Raw genomic sequence first — 7721 nt, forward strand, 5'->3', positions numbered from 1 at the left:
GAAACGCCAAAGTTTGAAGGCGGAGGCTTATGGGACTTCACATATTGGATGATGAAGATGGAGGTCTTCTTCAACACGGATTGGGACACCATGATGGTGGTCAAAGAGCCGTTCGAAGTTCCGAAGGACAAGAAGGGAAAGGGACTCTGACCGCGTCATTGGACGGAGGAGCAAACCTCACGGTCAAAGGCAAATTCAAATGTAATATAGATTTTAATTGATATTTTACCTAATGACATGATGAGTCGTGTAGGTGAATATGAGAATGCCCACGATTTGTGGAGCAAGATAAAGAAGGTTCCATGGGAAGAACCTTTGTCTACAAAAGAGGAGGAAAAATCCGAAGAAACGGATGAAGAAACTCAAGTAGAGAAGGATCAATCGGATGTGGAGACCAATTCAACATCAAAAGAAGAAGAGGAAGTGAATTTGGTCACATTTGAGGAAAAGGATGAAGAAAGGTCATCCACAAGTGTGGATGAGGAAGATATAGCATCTACATCCTCAAAGGTTGAAGAAGAATCCAAGACAAGTGAAGAAGAAATCTTGGACGAAGTCAACCTAGTGAGCACCTCCATCGAAGCAAAGTCAAAAGATCACATTGTGTGCTTCGGATGCAATGGAAGGGGACACTACAAAAGTAGATGTCCAATGGGTAAGAAGGTAACTCCTAAACCCACTCAAATTATTTTAGATACTAATTTGGGTTGTAGGAATGATGGTGCCAAGAAGAAGAAGGAGAAGAAGCACATTAGATACTTCACTTGTGGTGAAATAGGGCACTACCACACCAAATGCCCAAGGAAGAGAGAGCTCAAAAAGTTAGGGCATTTAAGGATGTGGGAAAAGAAATGGAGGAAGAATGGAGGCTCATGTCAAGGGGGAGCTCCAAAGGTAAAGGGTAAGGTAAACCCTAATTTAAATTCCTCCATGCATGTCAGGAAAAATAATGTTAATCAATAAATTCCCATGCAAAATTTTGGTTTCAAATATCATGATAGGAGTAGGATAATTGTAGATCAAAACCCTAGGAGACCCATTCATGAAAAATCTAGAAATGGTAGACCTAAGGAGACCCAAGGTATTAATCCCAAGAAGGGGAGACATATGCCTAGAAAGGGTAGGTCTAGGAATGTCCAATTTGGATAAATTAACTCTAGGGTTAGAAACCTAGAGAAGGAGAATCAAGCCTTAAGGGGAAAACTTGATAAGTTAGAACAATTCCTTAAGAGATTTAATGTTGGATCTAAGGAATTAAATATGATGTTGGATAGCCAAAGACCCAACCATGATAGATCGGGCTTGGGATACCGATCTAGTCCCTCCAAGGCTAATGAGAGATCATATGTTAGGGTGGCAAATGATCATGGCAAGGGAGAGTCCTCCAAAGCTAAGGGAAAGTCTTATGCTAGGGTTGCATATGACTATAGCAAGGAGACACCAATAAATGGCAAGGGAAAGCTATTTAAAAGTAAGGAAAAATTAACCAAGGACAAAGTGTCCAAGGTTAAGAAAGTTAGGTTTGTAGGCCAAGTGTCACCGGAGGTGCACCGATGTGGCCTAGCCATTATGGATGAGTCACCTAGGGAGGTGGCTAAGGTTAAGAGCTCTAGGGGGAGCTCTAAGAGTCATGTTGGGACCAATGAAAATGGATCTCAAGTGGGTACTACTTGGGAGTCTAGACTGGGTCATGAAATGTGCCAAGTGGTTTGAAGACCGACTTGAGTCTCAAACCTAGGGATTTGGCACAATTGAGTTGTGTTTCATGCTTGAAAATATGACATTGGGGTCATATGGCATGATAATTGGTTTTGGATGTATAGATGTCATATAAACCAATTCTAGGGATGCATTGTGGGTTAGTATGGGCAAATACATCAAGAGGAAGACAAAAACTAGGACTTTAGGTTAAGCTTCAATTGAATTATTTAGCTAGTTTTGAATTTTGTGTCAATCTTGGGATTGATAATAGGTACATTTTTGAATGTATTTTTCCCAAGTATACATGGGTAAAACAGACATCTCCACAAAATTTGGGGATTTTTGGAGGTCTGTGGATTTAATGGTACATTTTTGAAATTAGATAAAAAAAATGCTAAAAAGGGTCGAAACAGTGTGTCAGTCGACTGGTACAGTTACCAGTCGACTGGTAACAATGAAAATTGAGCACAAAATGATTCTGTGTGCTATTTCGATGAGGCCAGTCGACTGGGGCAGTCGACTAATACAAAGCTGATTTTGTTTTCAGCCTTGGTTTGTGACCAGGTCAGCTCATATATGTGTATGAGATCCATAGGGGATAAATACACGAGTCTAGGGTAAATTTGGATGACAAGTTTTCAATAATTGGGACATTATTGGAGAACTTTTTGGATGTTAGGAAAAGGGGGAGAAGTAAGGTTTAGTTGAGAAAACCTTAGTGCCTTTGCGTAGGGGGAGTCTTGTAGGTTCTTAAAAATCCCTATAAGAAAATCTTAGCTCAATGGGGAGCATAGGTGAAGGGGGGAGAAGTAAGGTTTAGTTGGGAAAACCTTAATGCCTTTGCGTAGGGGGAGCCTTGTAGGTTCTTAAAAATGTCTGTAAGAAAATCCTAGCTCAATGGGGAGCATAGGTGAAGGGGGAGCCTTGTGATAGGTTCTTAAAAAGCCCGTTGTAAAAATCCTAGCTCAATGAGGAGCATAGATGTAGGGGGAGCCTTGTGATAGGTTCTTAAAAAGCCCGTTGTAAAAATCCTAGCTCAATGAGGAGGGTAGGTGTAGGGGGAGCCTTGGGATAGGTTCAAATGCATGTTGATGTTGATTCGGCAGTTGTCAAGTGTGTAGCTTTGGCAACGTAAGTACATTCGACGGTGTAAGTCCAAGTGTGTAGCCTTGGCAACGTAAGTCTATTTGTTATTAGCATTGTTATTTGCTATTATGTTTTCCCTAACTTAAACGTATTGCCAAATACCAAAAAGAGGGAGATTGTTGGAGCAATCCCAATGATCCGTGGGACCATGTGTTTTGGTGTTTTGGGCAAAGGGTTTAAGTTAGGTTCACCCTTGTTATTTGATATGTGTACTTGAGTTGTGCAAGACTACAGGATACACATGAGGCTCAGGTTGACGGCTTCGGGTCCGGTGAAGGATGACATTAGAGACGAGTCGCGGGTTTGTATGCATTCGAGGGACCGTAGACAAGGCAGCAAGGATAAGGGCCGAGGGAAGCAACTTCGAGGCATACGCGAAGGATGACATGGGGACGAGCCACGAGCTTATATGCATCCGAGGGACGAGAGCCAAAGAGGAAGTATGCTTGAAGGCAAAAGGTCAAGGCTGCGAAGGAAGCGTCAAATGAGTCGTATGGGTGAAAGTCCGAGTGTTGTAAGAGAATGTGCTCGGTACCAGTCGACTGCATGTTTCATCAGTCGACTGGTGTAGTCGACTGTGCAATCGACTGGGAGCGAACATAATGCTTCTGTTCGCTCAACCAATGTGGAACAATCGACTGTTAGTTTTAGCAGTCGACTGGTATCGAGTCGTTGGGATATAACAGTCGAATTTTCACAGAGGGCAGTCGACTGCATGTTTTGGCAGTCGATTGGTAGGCGGAGTTTTCAACCTGCGGGCTATATAACCAAAGCTTAGGAGCTTGGTTATAGTTGACGAAATAGAGGTGGTTAATCTCTATTAGTAGTCTACCTGTGCCCTAGCTTGTAAAGAGTCCTCAGTGAGAGTTGTGATGAGGTTTCTGTAGATGCATCGGAGGTCGGCAAGAGGGGGGGGTGAATTGCCTGCATAAATTAAAACTACACTCCTCGGATCTTTTCAAATCGAAAGTGAAATAGCAATAATAATAAAATAACTAAAACAATAAAACAAAGCAGAAGGACAAAGAAGACCGGGAGTTAACCTGGTTACAACCAAGAAGGTTGTTAATCCAGGGCGATGAAAAGCGCGCACTAGAAAAATTTCCTTCTATGAAAGCGGAGAAGCCTTTTACACTCTAACAGCTCAAAACTATTGCTAGGAATTGATTACAGAGTTGAGGGAACAATTGATTTCTAATTCCTAGTTCCAGAGGCCTTTATATAGCCTCTGGAAATCCTATCTCGGATGTTTGAGGCGCCTCCAATAGGGGTCTAAGGCGCCTCCATCGAGAGAGTGGATAAAACTTTATCCAAAAGCCCAACGTTCACTTCTGCCAGGTCTGAGGCGCCTCCAACAGGCATTGAAGGCGCCTTCAAGCTGGAGGCGCCTCCAAGCCTGATGGAGGCTCCTCCAAGCTGGTTGGTAGCTTTCTCCAGCTTGCTTGTTTCTTTGCTTCGTCTTCCGAATTTCCGTTCTTCTGGGTGATTTCGGCCAATCGAAATAGGGCTCACCCGAACCTAATTTTCGTCCATCTCCTCGAGCAGTCTTCTTCCCGGCTTAACGTCCCTTGAACGCCGCGCATGTTCTTCTCGCCCACCGGTGTACTCTTCCGCAGCTCTCTCGTCCTTCGGACGCACCGAGCCCGTTGCCTCCCTTCCCGTGCCGTCCTTCACGCTAGCTGCATCTTCCGCTCGACTTCCTGTGCTCCTAAGCTCCTGACACTCAGACACAGGGGTCAAACACAAAGCAGGACCTAACCAACTTGGTTGATCATATCAAAACAACCACGGGGTTCAACAATTTCTCCACCCACAAGGAGCTACGTGTGCTAGTCGAAGGTCTTCCGGGGAGTAATCCGTCGACGGATAGGGATCGTCCACCTCAAGGACACACCGTGGAGTAGGAGCTTTATCTCCGAACCACGTAAATGATCGTGTAGCTTGGTTTGCATTCTTTCTTGTCTTTAGTTTAATTTCCTTTAGCTTGTTTGTTTTGTATATTCCGCTGCGCATACTAACAAGTGTAGGAAGATTAACCGATTTGGAGGCGCCGTCTATCTAACCCCCCTTCAAGCCGCCTGACCGATTTCCCCAATAGGTGTTACTCCGGTTCTCTTCCTCCCATGCCGACGGTTTGTTCCACTTGGCAAAGACTCGGGCAGGACTTTAATTGCTCCCATGCTGAGGTCGATAGTGGCATGGTTCGGCTGCTGTCCTTTCTTCCTCCCTTTGGACGGTTGATCGGCGCCTTTGTCGCCGATTAGGTGATGGGGACCGATGACAATATCCTCGTGAGGATGGCCTGCTAGTTGGAACATCGACGTTCACATCTTGCATTTTGCAGCCTTTGGACGAGCAGTCACCACATGCTGCATAACATGTGTCCTGGGCTCGTGTGGCAGGGCTCCTCCTGATCGAGGCCCCTTGGGGGGTTGATGATTGCTCGGCTGCCGCCGTTCAAATGCTCCTGCGGGCTCGACAGGCGTCTCGTCCTTCCTTGTTGCTTGGGCTTCTTTCACGTTGATGTATTCGTTGACCTTCTTTTGTACGTGGCCAAAATCCCTCGGCAGCCTCCGAATGAGAAATCGGAAGAACTCTCCTTTGATGAGTCCTTAGGTGAAGGCATTCACCAACACGTCATAAGAGACCGCCGGGATGTCCATCGCCACTTGAATGAAGCGTTGGATATAGGCCCTCAATGCCTCTCGTAGCGAAGTGATGTAGGAAGGCCACTCGGAAGTCTTTGAAGCTATGGATCGAGCTGCTCGGTAATCGTTTAAACCAACATTGCGTTAATCCAGCTATCGTGGTAAGGAAGACTTAGCATTTCACTCCATCAGTGTAATGGTGAAGTGTGACCGCGTTATCAAACTTGGCCAAGTGGTCGTCGGGGTCGGTCGCTCCATTATATTCCCCGATCGTCAGTGGGGTGTAATGCTTCGACAGAAGGTCATCTAGAATCTCCTCCGAAAATTACTAATTGACTCACTCGGGCGAATCATCCTCTCTGGGTGTCTTCCTTTTCCTTATGTCTCGAGCAGGTGCCTCATCCGAGGAAGATCTCCGATATCTATCTGCTTGGCCCCTTTCTTCCACTGGAGTCCACAACAGTGCTCGGTGGTATGGGACTGGCGCATTAGGGACTTCCCCATAGATGTCGATCGACTTTTTGTTCAGTTCCTGAGTGATAATTTGTTCATCTCGGTCTCCTCGCTCATCCTGGCGACGTGCCGCTGAGGCTGCAGGTTCTTGTGCTCGGCATTTGGTCAGTGTCTGTTGTTGTTGTTGCTCCACTATCTTTGCCATTCGAGCCTGTATCAGTGTGTCGAGCTCCTCTTGCATCAACGTCACTATTGTGAATCATCCAGCGTCTTCTATCTTCTCATTCGGATGTAGGTTACGTTCTCACAGACGATGCCAAAATGAATCTATCCAAAAGCGTGAAGTTGGAAAGTCGGGGATGTGGCGGCTTTACTGACTGGATGAAGATTTCGCTCCTCTCTGCAAAACAAACCAAACCAAGGAAGGGGTCTCTTGTAACGCCCGCCCTCCCTGCTACTCAAAGGGATGGGGTTACTGACTTACTTAACTATTCCAGAATACATACATATTCAAAAATTCTTTCTTATAACATAGAGCAGCGGAAATGTCATAGAGTTATACTGGAATGTAACATAAATACAATGGTTCATGTCAACATAACAAAAGTTTATAGCAGGTCTTATTGGTCTCAGCCGAGCCACTGCCGCACACACCTCCTTGCCTCTCCTGCAGCTCCCTTAGGTCATCCATCCCTTGCCTTTATCTGTGGTACAAGGAAGTAAGCTATGAGCACACGAGCTCAGTAAGATTCTTTCCTACTCAAAAAAATCCGTATCTCAAGCATAATCATACATGCATATCATCAATGAAAAATAAACATAATCATCAATAGGTGAGCATATTTTCTTATCATGACATATCCTCATGAAACATGTTTCTAACATATCATAAACAAAGAAATCATATGAGGTAGATCATGAGAAGCATAACATATCATGGAACATAGAAAGAAACATATCATATATGAATGGGTGCATTATGCAAAATGTCTTTTCAAAACATATGTCATGTCGAGTGCAAGATGTCTTTATACATATCTTTTAATACTTGAACATAATATCATTATCATGAGGGCCCAGCTTGTACCACATACATACATAAATGCGTGCAATCCCTAGGATAGGGTAGCTAGCCCCGAACCTACTAGGGATCTAGACCCGTTAATAGTCCGTCGGCCTAGGGGCGTACTAAGGAGCTCATCCCTTTTTACTAGACCCGTTCATAGTCCATCGGTCTAGGGGCGCTTATGGAGCCCACCCTTGGTACACGCTATACAAAGTAAGTACATGTCATGTATATCATATCATCATAATTTGTCATATCATATCATCATAAGTGGCATATCATATCATCGTAAATGTCATGCTCTTGTCTTAATATAAAGAGTGCTCTTAATCCCAACTTAAGGGAAGCAACTCCTTGCCATTTCTTATCATATCATAAGGCATGCATTCTTGGCACATGGCCATCATATAAAAACCATTATCATGCTTGGTTCATAAGCTTACATGGATGAGCATGCAACATATTGAAATCATACATGCTTGAGTACATAATCATCATAAGGATCATCTCATGCATAATTCATAACATATATAACCAACATGTTACTGATCTTATCATAAAGCATGCACACTTAATCATAAAACATATCATAAACAAATTCATGTCTTGCTAAGTTTAAGTTTAAAACTTTCTTGAATTCTAAGTTATAGTCATGGCCGAAAGTTCATAACAAAAGAACACTCCTAAGCCACATACAACATGAATAC

Source organism: Zingiber officinale, chromosome 10A, assembly GCF_018446385.1.
Source record: "Zingiber officinale cultivar Zhangliang chromosome 10A, Zo_v1.1, whole genome shotgun sequence".
Classification (NCBI taxonomy): Eukaryota; Viridiplantae; Streptophyta; class Magnoliopsida; order Zingiberales; family Zingiberaceae; genus Zingiber; species Zingiber officinale.